Raw genomic sequence first — 10489 nt, forward strand, 5'->3', positions numbered from 1 at the left:
TCCCTGCAAAACCTCGGGAAGCTGCCAGGTATTCACACTAGGGAGTGGGCACCCCGGCTTCCCACTGCCCGGGGGGAGTGTGACGGAGCCACCCAAGCCTGGGCTGGGAGCCGTCCTGCCCCATCATCTCTGGTTCCATGTGTCACTGGCGCCCAGACCCTCAGCCAATTAGTGACCAGCAGACTGGGCTCATTAGTGCTGGCTGACATCTGGCGGCCAGATCCCCCTTGACGAGGGTCTGGCCCAGTGTCCGCCCGCAGCCCGAAGGAACGGGCGGCTGCAGATGGCAAGATGGGCACTGCTCTTGCAAGAGGGACAGCCGAGTGCATGTGGAAGGGCACATGCCAGCCGGGCACGGTGCTCGCAGCGTCTCCTGCCTCTCTGCCCATCGTTGCCAGAGAGGCCCAAAGCCCCCAGCATTCTTCCTGGTCGCCAGCCCTTCACATCTCTAGGACGGAACTTTCATCACCTGACCCACCCATCCATTCTTCCACCCGCCATCTGTCTATCATGCATCATCTATTCTCCCGCCCACCCACCCATCCATCCATCCATCCACCCATCTATCCATCCATCCATCCATCCATCCATCCATCATCTATCAATCACCCACCCTACCCACCTACCTATTCATCCATCCATCCATCCGTCCATCCATCCATCATCTATCCACCCGCCCACCCACCCACCCATCCATCCATCCACCCATCTATCCATCCATCCATCCATCCATCCATCCATCCATCCATCATCTATCAATCACCCACCCTACCCACCCACCTATTCATCCATCCATCCATCTATCCATCCATCCATCCATCCATCCATCATCTATCAATCACCCACCCTACCCACCCACCTATTCATCCATCCATCCATCCACCCATCCATCCATCCATCCATCATCTATCAATCACCCACCCTACCCACCCACCTATTCATCCATCCATCCATCCATCCATCCATCCATCCATCCATCATCTATCAATCACCCACCCTACACACCCACCTATTCATCCATCCATCCATCTATCCATCCATCCATCCATCCATCCATCCATCCATCATCTATCAATCACCCACCCTACCCACCCACCTATTCATCCATCCATCCATCATCTATCAATCACCCACCCTACCCACCCACCTATTCATCCATCCATCCATCCATCTATCCATCCATCCATCCATCCATCCATCCATCCATCCATCATCTATCAATCACCACCCTACCCACCCACCTATTCATCCATCCATCCATCATCTATCAATCACCCACCCTACACACCCACCTATTCATCCATCCATCCATCTATCCATCCATCCATCCATCCATCCATCCATCATCTATCAATCACCCACCCTACCCACCCACCTATTCATCCATCCATCCATCATCTATCAATCACCCACCCTACACACCCACCCATCCATCCATCCACCCATCTATCCATCCATCCATCCATCCATCATCCCTACACACACCTACCCACCCATACTCACCTACTACCCATCCACCCACTCATTCACTCATTGTTTCATCCAACCATCCATCCATCCATCCATCCATTCATCTTCCACCTACTATTCACCCACCTATTCATCCATCCATCCATCATCCCTCCACTCGCCTGTCCACCCATCTGCCCACTCATTGGCTCATCCTTCCATCCATCCATCCAGTCACCATCCACTTATCAACCCACCCGTCTGATTATCCCCCGCTGTTCAGTTACCTCCTCTTTCTCCCCCACCCCTTCCTCTCCTCCACCTTTCCTCTCTCAGTGGCCGAAGTGAGCTTCCTCCCTTGCAGAGGACTCCCATTATTCGTGGGTCTTCAACTTTGAGGCTGGTTGACACCCTAACCCTTTCACGGGTCAAGGGTTGACTGTATTACCTTACGGTCCTTAGACCAGGGCTGTGGCCCTCTGAAGGCAGCAGGGAGGGATCCGTCCCAGGCTTCTGTCCAGCTCCTGGTGGTTTGTTGGGTTGTGACCACGTAACTCCGGCCTCCACACGGTGTTCCCCTGTGGGCGGGCCCGTGGCCAAGCTCCCGTTTTATAAAAACGCCAGTCAGATTGGATCAGGGCCGACCCTGATGGCCTCACCTAAACTAGATCATCTACAGAGACCCTACTTCCAAATGAGGTCACCTCTGTGGGTGCTGGGGGTTAGGACTTCAGCGTAAGAATGTAGGGGACACCGTTCCAGCCACAGCAGCTGCCCGATGACAACTGACCGCATTGGTGGGGGCCCGGCGACTGCTCAGGTGTGCCCCCTGGTGCAGCAGGAGAGGGGTTGTATCCATTATGTATTGTATCCATTATTTATTGCTGTGTAACAACTTGACCCCGCTCTTAGCAGCTGAAAACAGTGAACATTTCTTATCTCCGTTTCTATGGCCCGGAACCAGGTGCCAATGGCTCGGGCTTCTCACCGGGTCACTATTGGTGGGGCTGTGACCTCCCCTGAAGGCCCCACGGGAGGTGAGGAGGGTTCTGCTTCCAGCCTCACCCACACGGTTGTGGGCAGGCCTCCCTTGGACACCTGAGGTCCTCCCACGTGGCCTCACGGCGTGGCAGCTGCAGAGAGCCCAAGACGGAAGCCGCCACAGCCCCTGGCTTCCACTGTTTTCTCCTGGTCGGAAGCGAGTCGGCCCAGACCTCGGGGAGGGGTCACATCAAGGCGCACAAGCCCAGATCACCAAATGCCATGTTGGAAGCTGCGCACACAGGGGCATGGACCGGAGTGCCCGGACTAGGCAAGGCCGCCCCAGCCTCCGTGTCCCCAGCTTCCGCAGGTGCCGCCTTCTGCTGGCCGCTCAGAGCACGCCGGACCCTCGGGAGAGAGCACACACGGCCATTTGAGGGGGTGGCACAGGGCACACGGTCAGTTAGCGGGAGCAGCCTGCTTGGGCCTGTTCTGGCTCCCCAAGAGATTAGCTCCCCTCTGTGGCGGCCTCGTTCATTGCCTCAAAATGTTATGTCTGACCTAAGACATCTCAAACAAACTGGGTTGTTCCCCATCCCCCACTCGGGGGAGCAGTCTGGGCCTCCCCCTCTGCTGAGTCTCTCAGCTGCCAGTCACCCCACCGCAGGGCAGCCCCAGACTCCAGGACAATCCAGCCAGGAGCACCCTGGGGGTGGCCCGCAAAAAAGAGAGTCTCCTGCCCCCTGCTGGCACCCAGGGGAAGTGTCACAAGACGTGGGGTGGGGGGGTGCTGGGACCGGGAACAAAGGAGGCTTGTTAGTTTCATGGTGAGGCCGCACACGGGGGGGAGGGAAAAAAATCAATGTTTGTTAAATAGGGAAAAAATCGGCTTGCCTCAGTGGGGAAAAGGTTTATTTTCAAGTGTATTAAAGTGATTACCCAGAGGAAAGCCAGAGAGAATGAATAGTGAGCCGGGCAGCCAGCCTCCGGCGGGCAGAGGGTGCCTGAGCCGCCGCCAACCCGCCGGGCCCAGCTTCAGGGCTCCGGTGGTTCCTAACGGTTCCGAGCGGCGTCCCTGGAGGTGCTGGGCAGCCCTCCGCGTTCAGCCGGTGATAAATAACCGGGTGAGCCCGAGGCCCGGAAGGGTCCCAGATTTAATTCAAATAATTTAAAATCAAACGTTGAAAGAGCTCTTTGCCTGGGCCATGCGTTCCCAGCTGGAGAAAGAAAAGGCTTTGTGTTCGGGTGGGGGCGGGGGCGGCGCCAGCCCACGCAGGGGACTAACCTTTGCACCACCTGCGGCTCCCAGCCGGCTCCCGGCGTTTTTCATGCTGCAAGTGGCAGGCGTCGCTCCTGACCCAGACACGGGGGAGATTCGTCATCTCCGCGCAGCTCTGACTCAGGTGAAGGGATTTCTGTCCCTGGTGAGGCTGCCTCTCACAGGCCCGCGATGGGGAGTGGAGGAGGTGCCCTCCCCAGGGGGTGTTCGCCCTCACACACAGCTCAGGGGTCCCGCTCAGCTTTGCAGACCCCGGTGTCTCCATGCAGAAGCTGTCACCCGCCACTGTGCAGTCTGCCGGCTCTGTGACCCGGTCCCCATCACGTGGTGGGCGAGGGGCTGGATGGCCAAGCTGACCGTGCGCCCAGCACTGCTGAGGCTCATGGGAGAAAGCCCCCCCCCCCCCATCAGCCTCTTCCGCTTCCTGCCAGATCCACAGGTCAGGAAGGCAGCCTGGGGCCACCAGGAGCTGAGACCCAGGACACTGGAACCTGGCCTAAGGATCCACGTGTGGATCTGAAGGATTTGTGCACCTGTGTGTGTGTCCTGGGTTGAACAGGGTCACCCCAAAGACTCACAGCCACCCAGAACCTCAGACCATGACCTTATTGGAAATAGGGTCTTTGCAAACGCAACTGGATCAGTTACAATGAGTGCATGTTGGGTTAGAATGGATCCTAATTCCAATGGCTGGTGTGCTCGGAAGAAGAGAGAGAGTGGCTGCCACGTGGAGACGGAAGCAGAGGCTGGAGAGGTGCGTCCACAGGCTGGCGGCCTGAGCTGGGGCGCCCTGTGAAAGACCCTCCCTCTCAGCCTCTGGGGACCTGCCCCTGTGACCGTCAGGTTTGGGCTTCTGGCCCCCAGAACCGGGAGAGCATACATTTTCTGTCTGAAGCCCCCGTGTGGAGATCTGTCACAACCGTCCCAGGCAGGTTCCCGGTCTAGCTGTCGGGTGTTTAAGATGCATCGTGACGACGCGAATCCATCCATTTGCATCGATGTGAACCTGCAGCCACCGCCGGCTCCCTCCCCTGCGCCTCCTGGGGGCCTGGTGCTCTGAGCCCCGGACCCACATCCCTAGAAGCTCCCCCTCAGCCTCTGACCGTGACGGCAGGTGAGAAGCACCCACCGACTCACTTCCTGAAGTTATCCACTTTCCCTTGTCCTGATCCTTTTTTTTTCTTTTTAAAAGAATCCATGGGACCTTCTCTTAGAAGGCACCAAAAAGGCAACCTCTGGTTTCAGACGTGATCCTGGCCTGAGGGGCGCCCAGGGGGCACAGGGGGCGTCCGCAGACCCAAGCCTGGCACCAGGGCGCATCGCCCGTCTCTCCCCAGCAGTGTCTTGGGCGTGTCTCATCCGTGTGGAGACATGTTCAGAGTCTGGACGAGTGACCACAGACCTCGTGTGCTGGGGGAGGGGCACGAGATTTCCCTCGAGGCGAACACAATCAGTCTCATCACGCGAGGCCGAGGGAGACGCTCCAGACCACCCCCGGGCAGGGCCAGGGCCAGGCACCTGAGATCTTGGTGGTGAGTGTTGGGGGGTCTGCGTTGAGGGTCCAGCCCCTCGAGCCACCATGGGGCTTCCTGCAGTGCAGACAAGGGAGACGCTCCAGACCACCCCTGGGCAGGGCCAGGGCCAGGCACCTGAGATCTTGGTGGTGAGTGTTGGGGGGTCTGCGTTGAGGGTCCAGCCCCTCGAGCCACCATGGGGCTTCCTGCTGTGCAGACAAGAGCACCACCCTCAGCCTCAGCTCCTGGCCGTTCCTCCGGTGCCTCTGGGCTGACCACTGTCCCGCCTCTCCGGGACCAGGTGGTGCCGAGCTGCTGGGGACAAGCCTCTGGCTTCGACCCACTGCCCCAGAGGGGGTTGGGGAGCTTCAGCCAGAGGATCTGGAAAATGTCAAGATCCCCAGGTCAGCTGGAGACACTTACGACCCTCTAAGCACCCGCTTCAGGTGGAATAAAATCCACGTCCTGACCGTGTCCAGAGGCAAAGGAGGGCTGGACCTGTCGGCTGTCGGCCCGGGTCTCCCACCACTCGCCACCCCCACCTCCCCGCTCCCCACACTAGACTTGCTCCAATTCCCAGGTTTTCCCGCCAAATTTCCAGACATTGGCACATGGTTCAGAGGGGCTTCCCAGACCACCCTCAACACCTGCCCTGCCCAATCCTGTAGCCACAGCCGCTGTGACCATGGACAGTGACGTTTCTTAGAGTCAGAGGCTCAGTGTCCCAGGTGCACCGAGCAATAGCCACCTGTGGCTGCCAGACTGGACATGCAGGTGCAGGCCTGCCCACCAGGGTGTGAGTTCCATGGACAGCAATGCCCGGAGCCTGGCCTTTGGGGAGTAATCCGTACACCCTCCTCCCTTGCTGTCCAGCAAATTGTAGTCATTATCTGGCTGCACTCAGCCCAAGACCAGATCCGTGTCCCCCACTAGAATCACGCTGCAGGAGGGCAGGGGCTTGTCTTGTGAGCACCATGGCCCTGAACCACCCAGGACAGCACCTGACGGGACCACGACTGTAAGAATGAATGAGTGAGTGAGTGAATGAGTGAGTGAGTGAATGAGTGGGTGAGTGAATGAGTGAATGGAAGGAGTGAGTGGATAAGGAAGCACTCGGCTCCCCACCTGGCTCCTGACAATGGGCCATTCTTTTTTTTTTTCCATTATCCTCACTCGAGGACATTTTTCCATTTTTTGTTCTGATAGAGTGGGAGGGAGAGAGAGGAAGAAAGAGAGAGAGAAACATCAATGTGAAAGGGACACATCGAGTGGCTGCCTCCCGCACGACCCAACCAGGGCCGGGGACAAACTGCAACCGAGGTACATGCCCTTGGCGGGAACCGAACCCGGGTCTCTCCGGACCGCAGGCCGACGCTCTAACTGCTGAGCCAAACCGGCCAGGGCCAATGGGCCATTCTTAAAGACCACCTTTCCACCCTGAGGGGAGGCATGTGATGGGTCTAGGACCTCATGATGGGCAGCAGGTGCCGTCAGGAAGGCTGCTGGCCGGCAGGGCTGCAAGAAGCCCATGCGCCCAGTCCTCTGGGCCTCCCGCAGTGGCAGGGAATTCTCTCCTTCCTCGGGGGCTTTGCCCAGCACAGGCGTGAGCAGCTGGCCAGGGCTCCCACTGTCCAGCTGGACACTTCTCAGCATCCTGAGTCCACACTCGGCTCCACACAGACACTCGGGGACCCAGGACAGTGGGGTGATTCCATGTGGTTCACACGCCATCTCAGTGACAAAGACACTGGGGGGTCACTCATGGGCGGTTCACCACCGCTGCCTAGAGGTGACACGGGTCACTTCTGCTCATTTTCACTGGTACCCTGGCCTCGCATGCCACTGAAGGTCCCAGAAAAAGCAGGAGAGCAGAGGGCCCGTCAGGAGCACCCCTGACCCCCTGACGTGGCTGGTGAATGCCACGTGTGTGTGTGTGTGTGTGTGTACCTCCTAATGTTATCCTCGGTCGGTGTACACGCAGGGCTGCCAAACACCACGGGACTGATCTGTCCTGAACACATTGCCTTGTTTATTTGAAGTTCAAATTCAGCAGCTGTCTGGTGTTTGTCTTCGGAAACCTGGCCGTCCCACCTGCATGCCCTTGGCTTCAGCTCGATGAGGGTGCCAGGCACTTAGGGGCCTTAACTGAAGCCCGTGTGTGCCCCCGGCCCCCAGGCTGAAGGACATGCTCAAGGGACGGACCGTGTGCCCGGAGTGCTGGCCCACCGGCCGCAGGGCCGCAGCTGCCGCGGGGGTGGAACTCTGCCCTCCGGGCATCCGTGCCAAAGACACGAGCTTTCCAAAGTGGAATTCAACCCCCAAATGGACACCGCCTTCTTCTCCCCGCACCCCGCCCGTCTGCCCAGACTCCCAGGAGAGGGGCCTCTGAGAACCGGCCGGCAGACTCTTGAAACAGCCACCCGGCTCTGGCGACTGTCACGAGAGCCCGGCGGTAACCGTTACCCACGCTCTCGTCTTATCTCCACGTTCCCAAGATATCAGCCACCAGGGCTGCCAGGGCAGCCGAACCCGAGAGGAACCCGGCCAGGGGTCCCCGAGCGGGGCCGTGGCTCCATCTACCCGCATGGGAGGGGACACGCAGAGCCAGCACCCCTGCCTGTTCTTCCAGAGGCTGAGTATCTGAGGACATTGTTTAAAAGGGTTCATGTGGTCCCCCCTTGTCCCTGCGCCTTGTCCCCTGCCCCACTTCCCGCCCTGAGAGCCACCATCCCCTACGTGACTGTGTTTGGCCCCCGCCCTGCCCGCCCCAGGCCCTGCCCACAGAACGCCCGTCGGGTGGGGTGGGGACGAGGCATCGCAGCCAGAAGTTGACCGGGGGTGGCGGTGCAGGATATACGAGGTGAAGAAAGTCACTCAGGCTCAGGTGGACTGGGCAAGCGACAGGGTCAGTCAGGCGGTCAGGGGCGCCCCACTGAGCTGGGACCCCCATGACGAGGCAGAGAGCACCATGGAGTCCTGGAAACAGGGCCGTCCACCTGGTGAGCCAAGGCCCGGGGGACAGGAATGATGTCACTCCCCCTGGTTTTCTCTGATTCCCCAGCCAGCCTGGACCTAGTATTACAGGGGTCCCTGCTTGGGGTGCTCCACACCCAATGCCACCTGGGGGTGGACGCCAGGCCTGGGGTCGGGGCCCTGGGGTCGGGGCTGGGCTGAGCTGGGGCTCACCGAGACCCTGCACTGAGCCAGGGCTCAGGTCCCTGTGTCTTACCACAGCCTGGTCCTTCCCCAGCCAGTGGCCCCATGGGCTGGGCTGCTGGAGGCAGGCTCTGGGGAACACCCCCCGAGCGAGGGCAGACGGCCACCTGTGCAGGGCAGTGGCCTGTAGCCTTGTCAAGGGCCCCCACACCCTGGCTTAGGGCCACACCGGCCGGCAGCAGCAGGGGCGGGGTCTCCCGGAGCTGCAGCTCCTCTCCCAGCTGGGAGTCAGCTGCTGGAGGGGAGTGGAGGGCGTGACCCCGGGAATGTTGTCTCCCCAGGAGCCCGGAGCCTCTCTGGAGAATGGCTGGCGGCTCTCTGGACGGAGTTCATATAAGTGGCCCGTTCCGCCTCTCAGGAGTGAAGCACCTTCCCCGGGGACAACCGCGCAGCAGAGGACACCCTGGCGCACAGGTCGCCAGCCACTGGAGGCGTGAGGTGAGACGTCTGGCCACCGCTCCCATAACCACTCCTGTTCAGGCTGCTGGGTCAGGACGCCACGGGCCAGGGGCTGAAACAACACACGTTCATTTCTCACAGTCCGGAGGCTGCGCGTCCAAGATCAAGTGTGTGCACAGGCTGCTCCCAGGGAGAGCCCGCTCCCTGACGGGCAGGCGGCTGCCTTCTCGCTGCGTCCTCATGGTGGGATCAGGGCAGGAGGGAAGGGGGGGGAGAGAGGGAGAAGGAAGGATGGGGGGAGGGAGGGCGGGAAGATGATAGGTAGATAGATGGATGGGTGGGTAGATAGATAGATAGATAGATGATAGATGACAGATAGATAGATGATAGGTAGATGATAGATAGATGATAGATGACAGATAGATAGATAGATAGATAGATGATAGATAGGTAGGTAGATAGAGAGATAGATAGATGGATAGATAGAGAGATAGATGATAGAGAGATAGATAGAGAGATAGACAATAGATGATAGATAAATGATAGATAGATGATAGATGACAGATAGATGATAGATAGATAGATAGATAGACAATAGATGATAGATAGATAAATGATAGATAGATGACAGATAGATAGATGATAGATGACAGATAGATAGATAGATGATAGATAGGTAGATAGATGATTGATAGAGAGATAGATAGATGATAGATAGATAGATGATAGATAGATGATAGAAAGATAGATAGATATAGATAGATAGATAGATAGATGATAGATAGATAGATAGATAGATAGATAGATAGATAGATAGATGATAGATAGATAGATGATAGATAGATGATAGATAGATAGATGATAGATAGATAGATAGATAGATAGATAGATAGATAGATAGATAGAGAGAGGTAAGTGGCGGATGGATACTAGATAGAGAAAATGGGCGCTCTGGTCTCTCCCTCCTCACCCTCATGACTTCACCTAAATGTAATCCCCTCCCAGAAGCCCTACCTCCAAATGAGCTCACAGTGGGAGTCGGGGCTGCAGCATATGAATTTGGGGGACAGTTGACCCCGCAGCACAGGTCCCGCCCCAGTGGGATGGCTGCTCCTCTCAGAGGTGGGGCGAAAGAGAGCAAGGGGGTCTCCCGAGGGCAGAGCTGGGCAGCCACCTGGACGCACACTCTGCGGAGAGAGCGGGAAAGACAGTCCGTCCGGCATGAGCGGCTCGGGGCTGCTGAGGATGGAGGAGACCCGTGAGAGCATGGGGACCAGGAGCTGCCGGGAGGCATGTGGAAGGACCTCTGAGGACGGGCACAGGCCCCACGAGAACGCCCACCGGGAGTTTCCACGGCGCTGGGGCACCAGCAAGCCCGGGGCAGGAGGCCGTGACCGGGTCTCAACCAGCCTCTGTCCTCGGCCACCTGGGCTGAGCAGTGGGTTCGGGGACGGTCTGCAGCCGCATGTTGGCGCGACCGTAGGGACGTCTCGCCGAGGTCGATGTGATTAATCCCACCACTGCCTGTCCAGCCTCTTGGGGTCCGAGGCTGACCCCGGTCCCTGTCACACCTTCTCTCAAAGACACCAACCGGCCACTTGGTGGCAAGTTGGTCACATGGACCCATTTCCACGCGGGGAAGGACAGGGGT

Source organism: Molossus molossus, unplaced genomic scaffold, assembly GCF_014108415.1.
Source record: "Molossus molossus isolate mMolMol1 unplaced genomic scaffold, mMolMol1.p scaffold_m16_p_12, whole genome shotgun sequence".
NCBI lineage: Eukaryota > Metazoa > Chordata > Mammalia > Chiroptera > Molossidae > Molossus > Molossus molossus.